The following is a 14124-nucleotide window of genomic DNA, read 5'->3' on the forward strand; positions in this document are numbered from 1 at the left end:
TATATATATTTAAGATATAATCTGGCGTAACGGACAGACAACTTATTTTTATATATATAGAAGATAGATTTTTATATATATAGATACAGTTTCTTCTTTAGTTTTTTTTCTTTTTTAGTTTTTTCTTTTTTTAGTTTCTTCTTTTTATTGATTTGTTTTCTTCAATTTCTCAATGTTCATTCTAACATTGACACTTGGAAAAATCTTTACGTGCCAAGCATGCTAAAGCTCCAACAATTTAAATTAAACCTCAAATTTGGGGTATCTGTTTTAAGGTTTTCGAATTACTTTAATCTATTGTCAAAATATATTGAAATATTTGTGCAATTCCCAGTTTTTTTTTAGTTTTTTCTTTTTTTAGTTTTTAGCTTTTTTAGTTTTTTTTTAGTTTTTTATCTTTTTTATTTTTTTACGTTTTTTCTTTTTAGGTTTTTTCTTTTTTTAATTTTTTTAATTTTTAATTTTTTTTTTTAGTTTTTTCTCTTAGTTTTTTTTTAGTTTTTTACCATTTTTCTTTTTCGAATTACTTTTATCTATTGTCAAAATATTTCGAAATATTTATGCAATTTCCAGTTTTTACATTCTAGTTTTTCAGTTTTTTTTTTAGTTTTTTTTCTTTTTCAGTTTTTAGTTTTTATTAGTTTTTAGTTTTTTTTCTTTTTAGTTTTTTTTTGTAGTTTTACCTTTTTTTTTTAGTTTTTTTTAGTTTTTTTTTCAGTATTTTCTTTTTAGTTTTTTTTTGTAGTTTTTACCTTTTTTAGTTTTTTTCATCTTTTGTATTAATGCTAAAGCCAAGGTTCGAACCTGGAACCTCTCGGACCTAGAACCTGGAACATAATGCTTTACCAACTCAGCTACTTCGGCTTGAATACATTCTTTTTTGAATTGGTATATGATGAAATAATTCAGACGTCATATGCGGACAAACACAACGTCAGTCGACAGACAGACACACAAACAAACGACTTATTTTTTATATATATAGATTTTTAACTACGTAAAACTTGCGAATATACAACATTCTTTGCTGTCACATTGTCTGTCCATATAAATAGATTGTCAGGTTTTCATTTATATTCCCTCTGTCCCGGTCGTCATTTGTGTCCCGGTCTGTAATTTCTCTTTGAGTGTTTTTTCTTTTTAGTTTTTTACCTTTTCTCTTTTTTCAGTTTTCTTTTTCTTCTTTATTTTTCAGCGTCACTATGAAATATATATCGCCGAACCTTTGTTTTTTTTAAACTAAAATCTGGTAGGCATTGATGACCTTATCCAAGTCAAAATTCCAAACCCAATCATCATCGCTATCATTTTCAGTTTTGATATGTTTTGACTCTCGCTGTCCAGGTGGATTTTCATCTAACTGCGCGGTTTTGCGTTCTTTAGCCGCAAGCCTGTTTTCATGCTGTTCTTGTGACTCCTCGGCACGCTTTCCTTTCTTACTTTCTCTATCAACCGCAAGCCTGTTTTCATGCTGTTCTTGTGATTCCTCGGCACGCTTTCTTTTCTTACTTTCTCTATCAGCCGCAAGTCTTCTGGCATAGACTCTTTGAGCAGCTTCCTTGGTTGTTGCCATTGTAGGTTCTTCAGTCATTTTACAATTCAAAATTTCTCTTTCAACGATCTTCTTACAATTAAAAATTTGTCTTTGAACGATTTTCTTAAATACTTATAATGACGTCATATACTAAGCATCGTCATAACAAACATGACAGCTCAATCCTTATAATGACGTCAGTCGACAGACAGACAAACAACTTATTTATATATATATAGAAGATATATAAATCTATATATATAAAAATAAGTTGTTTGTCTGTCTGTCGACTGACGTCATGTTTGTGTGTCGACTGACGTCATGTTTGTCGACTGACGTCATTAATATTTGTCGACAACATTAATATTTCTGTTAACAATATTTCTGTAATATTTCATAACAACATTATAATTGTCGACTGACGTCATTATAAGGATTGAGCTGTATGTTGTCATGAAGTTGTTTGTCGTCTGACGTCATGTTTGTCGACTAACAAAACTACAGACCGGGACACCGGGACACAAATGACGTGTTATGTCTGTTATAACGTAATAGAGGCAACAATCTTGACAGGGCCTTTTGAGGGTGAGGCTTTTCTTATTCCACGCATTCTCATGATTCCAATGGATCTGCCTTTTCAACCTAAAAGATTGCAATTCCTAATTTGACTAGCATATTTAGTTTTCAGTCCAGAACCACTAAAGCTATTATGTAAATATCAAAAATATTTATGTTGTCTGAGCAATAATTTTTAGTTTTTATTTCAAAATAGAAAATTACCTGACAATTTTAGAATTATATCTATCTATATATATGGATATTCCCTGTGGATTCAGGGAATCAGGGTGGATTCCCTGAATCCACCGGATACAACATTAACAGCTTTTTTTTCGCTTTGCAAAAATGATTCTTTTGCAAAAAAACTGCTGTATACTGAAGAGCCTTCGTATTACACGTGGAATACTAAAAATAAAGTATTTGAACGTCGAAAACAGGGTAAGTCAGTCGACGGCCAACCTACCATCTTCAAAGATACCACGATAGGAAGACTCTACACCGTTCACCCCAATCAACATGAATGCTTCTTTCTACGCCTGCTTTTGGTGAATGTACCCGGTCCGACATCCTTTGAGTATTTGAGAACTGTAAACGGTACTATACATGACACTTACCGTAGTGCATTCCAAGCTCTGAATTTATTGGAGAATGACCAACACTGGGATAACTGCATCAATGACGCGTGCGAAACGTCAACCCCAAGTCAAATTCGTGCATTGTTTGGCATCTTTTTAACAACTTGCTCTCCATCAGCTCCTATAGAGTTATGGGAAAAATATAAGTCAAAAATGTCCGAAGATATACTCCATCGAAAACAGTTAGAGACGTCAGATATGACTTTTGATTTTACATCAGAAATTTATAACTGCACTTTAGTTATTATAGAAGATTTGTGCGTGCATATGGCAAACAAACCTCTTCAGGATTTGGGAATGCCTTCACCTAACCGTATCGCTGCTGTTTCGAGATGTGTAGTATTGGATCGTGAACAAAGTTACAGTACGAGTGATCTATTGTCGTATGTACAAAATAACATTTCCAAGTTAACGTCGGAACAAAAAGACATTTATGATACGATAATGCATTGTGTCGATAACAACGTTAAATAAATTTTCTTTTTGGATGCACCAGGAGGTACTGGTAAAACGTTTGTGATAAAACTGATTCTGGCATCAATTCGATCAAAAAATGATATAGCGTTGGCAATTGCGTCGTCCGGAATAGCCGCAACATTGCTGCCTGGTGGAAGAACTGCTCATTCCGCTTTGAAATTGCCTCTGAATTTGCATTCTACAGAAACTCCCACGTGCAATATTTCCAAATCATCTGGGATGGGTAAAGTATTGCAGCAATGCAAACTTATTATTTGGGATGAGTGCACAATGGCCCACAAAAAATCGCTCGAGGCTCTGGATCAATGCTTGAAAGATTTGCGAGGGAAGTCGAAACCCTTTGGCAGCACATTAATATTGCTTGCCGGAGATTTCAGGCAAACATTACCTATAATACCTAGATCAACTCCTGCAGACGAAATGAATGCTTGCCTGAAAAATTCTAATTTATGGGCACACGTAAAAATATTAAAATTAACTACAAATATGCGTGTCCGATTGCAAAACGATGACTCTGGTCAAACATTTTCAGATCAATTGCTGGCAATTGGAAACGGAAAGCTCCCAGTAGACTCAATTTCAGGACGTATACAACTACCTGCTGATTTCTGTAATTTAGTGACGTCCAAAAATGAATTGATTGAAAAAGTATTTCCGAATATTCTAAAAAATTATAAAAATAATAAATGGCTAAGTGAAAGAGCGATTCTCGCACCCAAAAATATAGACGTCCACGAAATCGACAATATTGTTTTGACCAAGATTCGAGACCAGGCAGTCCTTTACAAGTCAGTCGACACAGTTTTGGAACTAAATGAAGCGGTTAATTATCCATCTGAATTTTTAAATTCCATAGATCTTTCAAGGTTTCCACCACACGTGCTACAACTAAAAATAGGCGTACCAATAATATTTTTAAGAAATATCAACCCACCAAAGCTTTGCAAGGGCACACGACTTGCCGTAAAAAAAACAATGGAAAACCTAATAGAGGCCACAATCTTGACAGGGCCTTTTGAGGGTGAGGCTGTTCTTATTCCTCGCATTCCCATGATTCCAACGGATCTGCCTTTTCAATTTAAAAGATTGCAATTCCCAATTCGATTAGCATTTGCAATCACCATTAACAAAGCTCAAGGTCAATCATTAGAAAAATGTGGTATAGATCTTAATACTGATTGTTTTTCCCATGGACAATTGTACGTTGTATGTTCGAGGGTCGGTAAACCTGACAATTTATTTATATGCAGCGACAATTGGACAGCGAAGAATGTTGTATATTCTTAAGTTTTACGCAGTTAATTTGTATTGTATCTATCTATCTATCTATCTATATAAAAACGAGTTGTGTGTATGCATGTTTGTTTGTTTGTAAAAAGAGCGTTTGTATATGACGTCATTATTAGTACATACGGCTTTGTATATGCACAGACAATGGGAAAGCCAAGAATGTTGTATATTCGCAAGTTTTACGTAGTTTGAAACACATATAAATCTATCTATATTCACAGGTGGGACACAGGGACACAACTACAATGGCGCGTAACTAATATGAAGCGTAACGACTTACGCGCGCGGGGGGGCTTGGGGGGGCGCGAAGCGCCCCACCAACTAGGTGTTGTATATATATATACATATATCTATATATATAAAAATAAGTTGTCTGTGTGTGTGTCGAGTGACGTCATGTTTGTGTGTCGACTGACGTCATGTTTGTCGACTGACGTCATTATAAGGATTGAGCTGTATGAGTCATGAAGTTGTTTGTCGACTGACGTCATGTTTGTCAACTGATGAAATTACATACCGGGACACCGGGACACAGGGAATATAAATGACGACCGGGAACCTCAAAGAGAAATTACAGACTGGGACACCCGGACACAAATCACGACCGGGACACAGGGAATATAAATGACGACCGGGACACAGGGAAACAACTACAACGGGGACGCCGGGGGCACAGGCGGGATATATAAATGACGACCGGGACACAGGGATTGTTCGAATAGAAATAACAGACCGGGACACCGGGACACAAATGACAACCAGGACACCGGGACACAGGGAATATAAATGACGACCGGGACACTCAAAGAGAAATTACAAACTGGGACACCGGGACACAAATGACGACCGGGACACAGGGAATATAAATGACGACCGGGACACAGGGACACATCATTAGAATAATGAAACTGCCTGTCCATGGATTATTCTTTATGGTTGATTGTATATGGCTATGCTGTTTGACCTATGTGATTGTATGGATGAGTAGGGTTAAGGCCTCATTCAAGTGCTGGTCTATATTAGTCACTAATTTAGGAAAACAGTTTTCCTTTTCTCCTTCTGTCTCTTTCATGTGTTTTATGTTTTTTTTTTTTTTTGTTGTTTTTTTTATGTGTTTGTGCTGTTGCATTGGTGATTTCTCTTTTCATGATATATATATATATATATATATATATATATATATATATATATATATATATATATATATATATATATATATATATATACATATATGTATCTCTATTCACAGGTGGGACACAGGGACATAACTACAATGGCGCGTAACGACTTACGCGCGCGGGGGGGCTTGGGGTGCCACCCACCCCTTCGCGCCACCCCAACACCTAGTTGGTGGGGGCGCTTCGCCCCCACCCCCCAGCCCCCCCGCACGCGTAAGTCGTTACGCGCCATATTAGTTACGCGCCATTGTAGTTGTGTCCCTATGTCCCACCTGTGAATATAGATATATATATATATATATATATATATATATATATATATATATATATATATATATATATATATATATATATATATATATATATATATATATATATATATATATATATATATATATATATATATATATATATATACATATATATATATATTAATTCTTAAATACCTGTGTCCTGGTCGTCATTTATATTGCCTGTGTCCCGGTCGTCATTTGTGTCCCGGTATCCCAGTCTGTAATTTCTCCTTGAGTGTCCCGGTCGTTATTTATATTCCCTCTGTCCCGGTGGTCATTTGTGTCCCGGTCTGTGTTTTTTCTTTTTAGTATTTTTTAGTTTTTTACATTTTTTCTTTTTTCAGTTTTCTTTTTCTTCTTTATTTTTCAGCTTCACTATGAAATACATATCGCCGAACCTTTGTTTTTTTAACTAAAATCTGGTAGGCATTGATGACCTTATCCAAGTCAAGATCCCATACCCAATCATCATCGCTATCATTTTCAGTTTTGATATGTTTTGACTCTCGCTGTCCAGGTGAATCTTCATCTAACTGCGCGGTTTTGCGTTCTTTAGCCTCAAGCCTGTTTCCTTGCTGTTCTTTTGATTCCTCGGCACGCTTTCTTTTCTGACTTTCTCTATCAGCAGCAAGTTTTTTGGCATAGACTCTTTGAGCATCTTCATCGGATATATATATATATATATATATATATATATATATATATATATATATATATATATATATATATATATATATATATATATATAAAAATAAGTTGTCTGTCTGTGGATGTGTGGATGGATGTGTGGATGGATGTGTCAGGTGACGTCACCTGAAAAAACTGGATTAGGTGACGTCAAAACTGAAAAAACTAAAAAAAGGCAAAAACTACAAAAAAAACTAAAAACTAATAAAAAAAATAAAAAAGCTAAAAAACTAAAAAAACTATAAAGGTAAAAACCAATAAAAAACTAAAAAAAAAACTGAAAAAACTAAAAAAAGGCAAAAACTACAAAAAAAAACTAAAAACTAATAAAAAAAGTAAAAAAGCTAAAAAACTAAAAAAACTAAAAAAACTAAAAAAAGGTAAAAAACTAAAAAAAATAAAAAATAAAAAAAAACTAAAAAAAAGGAAAAAACTGAAAAATAAGCTAAAATAAAGGTAAAAACCAATAAAAAACTAAAAAAAAGGAAAAAACTAATAAATGACGACACTCAAAGAGAAAGCGACCAGGACAAAAAACTAAAAAAAAAGGCAAAAACTACAAAAAAACTAAAAACTAATAAAAAAAATAAAAAAGCTAAAAAACTAAAAAAACTAAAAAAAGGTAAAAAACTAAAAAAACTAAAAACTACCAGGACAAAAGGAATGTTCGATTAGCAATCAACAAAGCACCGGGACACAGGGAGTATAAATGACGACCAGGACACAAGTAAAAAAAAAAATTAACAAAACTAAAAAGAAGGTAAAAACTACAAAAAAACTAAAAAGAAAAAAAAACTAAAAACTAATAAAAAAACTAAAAAATCTAAAAATCTAAATAAACTAAAAAAGAAAAAAAAAGGAAAAAAATAAAGGAGAAAAACAAAACTAAAAAACGAATGTATATACAGACCGGTACACCGGGATACAAATGACGACCGGGACACAGGGAATATAAATAACGACCGGGACACAGGGACACAACTACAACGGGGACACCGGGGGAAACAGGGGGATATAAATGACGACCGGGACAAAAAAACTAAAAAGAAATAAAAACTAAAAACTAATAAAAAAAACTAAAAAATCTAAAAATCTAAATAAGCTAAAAAAGAAAAAAAAAGGAAAAAAATAAAGGAGAAAAACAAAACTAAAAAACGAATGTATATACAGACCGGGACACCGGGATACAAATGATGACCGGGACCCGGGACACAGGGAATATAAATGACGACCGGGACACAGGGACACAACTACAACGGGGACACCGGGGGAAACAGGGGGATAACCTGACAATCTATTTATATGCAAAGACAATGGGACAGCAAAGAATGTTGTATATTCGCAAGTTTTACGTAGTTAAAACCATATATATATATATATATCTATATTCACAGGTGGGACATAGGGACACAACTACAATGGCGCGTAACTATTATGGCGCGTAACGACTTACGCGCGCGGGGGGGCTTGGGGGGGGCGCGAAGCGCCCCCACCAACTAGGTGTTGGGGTGGCGCGAAGCGCCACCCCAACAGCTAGTATATATATATATATATATATATATATATATATATATATATATATATATATATATATATTTATGTTTTTAACTACGTAAAACTTGCGAATATACAACATTCTTTGCTGTCCCATCGTCTGTGCATATAAATAGATTGTCAGGTTTACCGACTCTTGAACATGCAACGCATAATGGTCCATGGGAAAACAATCCGTATTCAGATCTATACCTCATGATTCTACTGATTGCCCTTGAGCTTTGTTGATGGTGATTGCTAATTGACCATTTCTTTTGTTGCCGTCGTCATTTATATATCCCCCTGTGCCCCCCGGCGTCCCCGTTGTAGTTGTGTCCCTGTGTCCGGGTCGTCATTTATATTCCCTGTGTCCCCGTCGTCATTTGTGTCCCGGTGTCCCAGTCTATGATTTCTATTTGAGTGTCCCGGGCGTCATTTATATTCGTCAGGATATTGTAAGGCATCGTAGCATCGATGAGTTTAAGCAATTCTTGTCAACTGATTGTTTCGCCTATAAAGAATATTATCTCGAGGTAAGAACTGATCACCGACCACAACGATTGCCACTTTGTTGATAGTTGCGTATCAGGAGGCATCAATTCGATTGCTGTTTTTAAGCAGAAGCACTAAATTATTATTTTTGTGGAAAAGATGATATATATAAATATATATATATTTTCTTTTTAGTTTTTTTGTAGTTTTTACCTTTTTTAGTTTTTTTCTTCTTTTGTATTAATGCTAAAGTCAAGGTTCAAACCTGGAGTCTCTCGGACCTAGAACCTGAAACATAACGCTTTACCAACTCAGCTACTTCGGCGTGAATACATTCGTTTTGAGCAGCTTCCTCGGGTGTTGCCATTGTAGGTTCTTCAGTCATTTTACAATTAGAAATTTCTCTTTCAACGGTCTTCTTACAATTAAAAATTTGTCTTTGAACGATATTCTTAAATACCTGTGTCCTGGTCGTCATTTATATTGCCTGTGTCCCGGTCGTCATTTGTGTCCTGGTATCCCAGTCTGTAATTTCTCCTTGAGTGTCCCGGTCGTTATTTATATTCCCTCTGTCTCGGTCGTCATTTGTGTCCCGGTCTGTAATTTCTCTTTGAGTGTTTTTTCTTTTTAGTATCACATATGTCTTAAATATCTTTAATGACGTCACCGTCATAGCAAAAATGACGACAACTAACTTCATGACGCCAGTCGACACAGAAACATGACGTCACCTGATCCACAGACAGACAACTTATTTATATACTAGCTGTTGGGGTGGCGCTTCGCGCCACCCCAACACCTAGTTGGTGGGGGCGCTTCGCGCCCCCCCCAAGCCCCCCCGCGCGCGTAAGTCGTTACGCGCCATAATAGTTACGCGCCATTGTAGTTGTGTCCCTATGTTCCACCTGTGAATATAGATATATATATATATATATATATATATATATATATATATATATATATATATATATATATATATATATATATATATGGTTTTAACTACGTAAAACTTGCGAATATACAACATTCTTTGCTGTCCCATTGTCTTTGCATATAAATAGATTGTCAGGTTTACCGACTCTTGAACATGCAACATATAATGGTCCATGGGAAAACAATCTGTATTCAGATCTATACCTCATGATTCTAATGATTGCCCTTGAGCTTTGTTGATGGTGATTGCTAATCGACCATTCCCTGTCCCGGTGTCCCGGTCGTCATTTACATCCCCCTGTTTCCCCGGTGTCCCCGTTGTAGTTGTGTCCCTGTGTCCCGGTCGTCATTTATATTCCCTGTGTCCCGGTCGTCATTTGTATCCCGGTGTCCCGGTCTGTATATACATTCGTTTTTTAGTTTTGTTTTTCTCCTTTATTTTTTTCCTTTTTTTTTCTTTTTTAGCTTATTTAGATTTTTAGATTTTTTAGTTTTTTTATTAGTTTTTAGTTGTTTTTTCTTTTTAGTTTTTTTGTCCCGGTCGTCATTTATATCCCCCTGTTTCCTCCGGTGTCCCCGTTGTAGTTGTGTCCCTGTGTCCCGGTCGTCATTTATATTCCCTGTGTCCCGGTCGTCATTTGTATCCCGGTGTCCCGGTCTGTATATACATTCGTTTTTTAGTTTTGTTTTTCTCCTTTATTTTTTTCCTTTTTTCTTTTTTTTCTTTTTTAGTTTATTTAGATTTTTAGATTTTTTAGTTTTTTTATTAGTTTTTAGTTTTTTTGTAGTTTTTACCATTTTTTTAGTTTTTTTAGTTTTTTTTTTTTACTTATGTCCTGGTCGTCATTTATACTCCCTGTGTCCCGGTCGTCATTTGTGTCTCGGTGCTTTGTTGATTGCTAATTTATATTATATTTATATTTATATTTTTTATATTTATTAATATTTTTTTAGTTTTCTTTTTCTCTTATTTTTCAGTTTTTTCCTTTTTTTTAGTTTTTTCTTTTTTAGTTTTTATTTTTTTTGGTTTTTTACCTTTTTTTAGTTTTTTTAGTTTTTTTAGTTTTTTAGCTTTTTTAGTTTTTTTATTAGTTTTTAGTTTTTTTTTTAGTTTTTGCCTTTTTTTAGTTTTTTCAGTTTTTTTTAGTTTTTTGTTTTTTACCTTTTTTTAGTTTTTTTTTAGTTTTTTAGCTTTTTTAGTTTTTTTCTTTTTAGTTTTTTTTTGTAGTTTTTACCTTTTTTAGTTTTTTTTCTTCTTTTGTATTAGTGTGAAATAATTCAGACGTCATATGCGGACAAACACGACGTCACTCGACAGACAGACAGACAGACATAACCCAGAAAACAACTTATTTTTATATATATTTATTCATATTTTTTTAGTTTTCTTTTTCTCTTTTATTTTTCAGTTTTTTCCTTTTTTTTAGTTTTTTTCTTTTTTAGTTTTTAGTTTTTTTTAGTTTTTTACCTTTTTTTAGTTTTTTTTAGTTTTTTAGTTTTTTAGCTTTTTTAGTTTTTTTATTAGTTTTTATTTTTTTTCTAGTTTTTGCCTTTTTTTATTTTTTTCAGTTTTTTTTTTAGTTATTAGATTTTTACCTTTTTTTAGTTTTTTTTAGTTTTTTAGCTTTTTAGTTTTTTTTTCTTTTTTAGTTTTTTTCTTCTTTTGTATTTGTGTGAAATAATTCAGACGTCATATGCGGACAAACATGACGTCACCTGATCCATCCACACATCCACAGACAGACAACTTATTTTTATATATATAGATATATAGATAGATATAATTCTAAAATTGTCAGGTAATTTTCTATTTTGAAATAAAAACTAAAAATTATTGCTCAGACAACATAAATATTTTTGATATTTACATAATAGCTTTAGTGGTTCTGGACTGAAAACTAAATATGCTAGTCAAATTGGGAATTGCAATCTTTTAGGTTGAAAAGGAAGATCCATTGGAATCATGAGAATGCGTGGAATAAGAAAAGCCTCACCCTCAAAAGGCCCTGTCAAGATTGTTGCCTCTATTACGTTATAACAGACATAACACGTCTTTTGTGTCCCGGTGTCCCGGTCTGTAGTTTCGTTAGTCGACAAACATGACGTCAGACGACAAACAACTTCATGACGACATACAGCTCAATCCTTATAATGACGTCAGTCGACAAACATGACGTCAGTCGACAGACAGACAAACAACTTATTTTTATATATATATACTAGCTGTTGGGGTGGCGCTTCGCGCCACCCCAACACCTAGTTGGTGGGGGCGCTTCGCGCCCCCCAAGCCCCCCCGCGCGCGTAAGTCGTTACGCGCCATATTAGTTACGCGCCATTGTAGTTGTGTCCCTATGTCCCACCTGTGAATATAGATAGAGATGTATACATATATATATATATATCTATATATATAAAAATAAGTTGTCTGTGGATGGATGGATGGATGGATGTGTGGATGGATGTGTCAGGTGACGTCACCTGAAAAAACTGGATTAGGTGACGTCAAAACTGAAAAAACTAAAAAAAAGGCAAAAACTACAAAAAAAACTAAAAACTAATAAAAAAAATAAAAAAGCTAAAAAACTAAAAAAACTATAAAGGTAAAAACCAATAAAAAACTAAAAAAAAACTGAAAAAACTAAAAAAAGGCAAAAACTACAAAAAAAAACTTAAAAACTAATAAAAAAAGTAAAAAAGCTAAAAAACTAAAAAAACTAAAAAAACTAAAAAAAGGTAAAAAACTAAAAAAAATAAAAAATAAAAAAAAACTAAAAAAAGGAAAAAACTGAAAAATAAGCTAAAATAAAGGTAAAAACCAATAAAAAACTAAAAAAAAAAGGAAAAAACTAATAAATGACGACACTCAAAGAGAAAGCGACCAGGACAAAAGGAATGTTCGATTAGCAATCAACAAAGCACCGGGACACAGGGAGTATAAATGACGACCAGGACATAAGTAAAAAAAAAAAAAACTATCTATATATATAAAAATAAGTTGTCTGTGGATCTGTGGATCGTGGATCAGGTGACGTCACCTGAAAAAACTGGATCAGGTGACGTCAAAACTGAAAAAACTAAAAAAAGGCAAAAACTACAAAAAAAACTAAAAACTAATAAAAAAAATAAAAAAGCTAAAAAACTAAAAAAACTAAAAAAAGGCAAAAACTACAAAAAAAACTAAAAACTAATAAAAAAGCTAAAAAACTAAAAAAACTAAAAAAAAATAAGTTGTCTGTCTGTCTGTGGATGGATGGATGGATGTGTCAGGTGACGTCACCTGAAAAAACTGGATTAGGTGACGTCAAAACTGAAAAAACTAAAAAAAAGGCAAAAACTACAAAAAAAACTAAAAACTAATAAAAAAAATAAAAAAGCTAAAAAACTAAAAAAACTATAAAGGTAAAAACCAATAAAAAACTAAAAAAAAACTGAAAAAACTAAAAAAAGGCAAAAACTACAAAAAAAAACTAAAAACTAATAAAAAAAGTAAAAAAGCTAAAAAACTAAAAAAACTAAAAAAACTAAAAAAAGGTAAAAAACTAAAAAAAATAAAAAATAAAAAAAAACTAAAAAAAAGGAAAAAACTGAAAAATAAGCTAAAATAAAGGTAAAAACCAATAAAAAACTAAAAAAAAAAAAAGGAAAAAACTAATAAATGACGACACTCAAAGAGAAAGCGACCAGGACAAAAGGAATGTTCGATTAGCAATCAACAAAGCACCGGGACACAGGGAGTATAAATGACGACCAGGACATAAGTAAAAAAAAAAAAACTATCTATATATATAAAAATAAGTTGTCTGTGGATCTGTGGATCGTGGATCAGGTGACGTCACCTGAAAAAACTGGATCAGGTGACGTCAAAACTGAAAAAACTAAAAAAAGGCAAAAACTACAAAAAAAAACTAAAAACTAATAAAAAAATAAAAAAGCTAAAAAACTAAAAAAACTAAAAAAAGGCAAAAACTACAAAAAAAACTAAAAACTAATAAAAAAGCTAAAAAACTAAAAAAACTAAAAAAAAGGCAAAAACTACAAAAAACTAAAAACTAATAAAAAAAATAAAAAAGCTAAAAAACTAAAAAAACTAAAAAAACTAAAAAAAGGTAAAAAACTAAAAAAACTAAAAACTAAAAAAAAACTAAAAAAGGTAAAAACTAAAAGAACTAAAAAAGAAAAAAATAAATGACGACACTCAAAGAGAAAACGACCAGGACAAAAGGAATGTTCGATTAGCAATCAACAAAGCACCGGGACACAGGGAGTATAAATGACGACCAGGACACAAGTAAAAAAAAAAATTAACAAAACTAAAAAGAAGGTAAAAACTACAAAAAAACTAAAAAGAAAAAAAAACTAAAAACTAATAAAAAAACTAAAAAATCTAAAAATCTAAATAAACTAAAAAAGAAAAAAAAAGGAAAAAAATAAAGGAGAAAAACAAAACTAAAAAACGAATGTATATACAGACCGGTACACCGGGATACAAATGACGACCGGGACACAGGGAATAT

General features: G+C 32.8%; 1 long non-coding RNA gene across 1 annotated transcript; it reads left to right on the top strand.

The window, feature by feature from the left end:
* Nucleotides 1-6643: 6643 nt before the first annotated feature.
* Nucleotides 6644-13845, top strand: LOC136043456 (uncharacterized). The gene is made up of 2 exons (XR_010621619.1): nucleotides 6644-7274; nucleotides 13717-13845. It is a non-coding gene; the product is annotated as an uncharacterized LOC136043456 (long non-coding RNA).
* Nucleotides 13846-14124: the final 279 nt, after the last annotated feature.

Source organism: Artemia franciscana, unplaced genomic scaffold, assembly GCF_032884065.1.
Source record: "Artemia franciscana unplaced genomic scaffold, ASM3288406v1 Scaffold_6138, whole genome shotgun sequence".
In the NCBI taxonomy this organism is placed as follows: Eukaryota; Metazoa; Arthropoda; class Branchiopoda; order Anostraca; family Artemiidae; genus Artemia; species Artemia franciscana.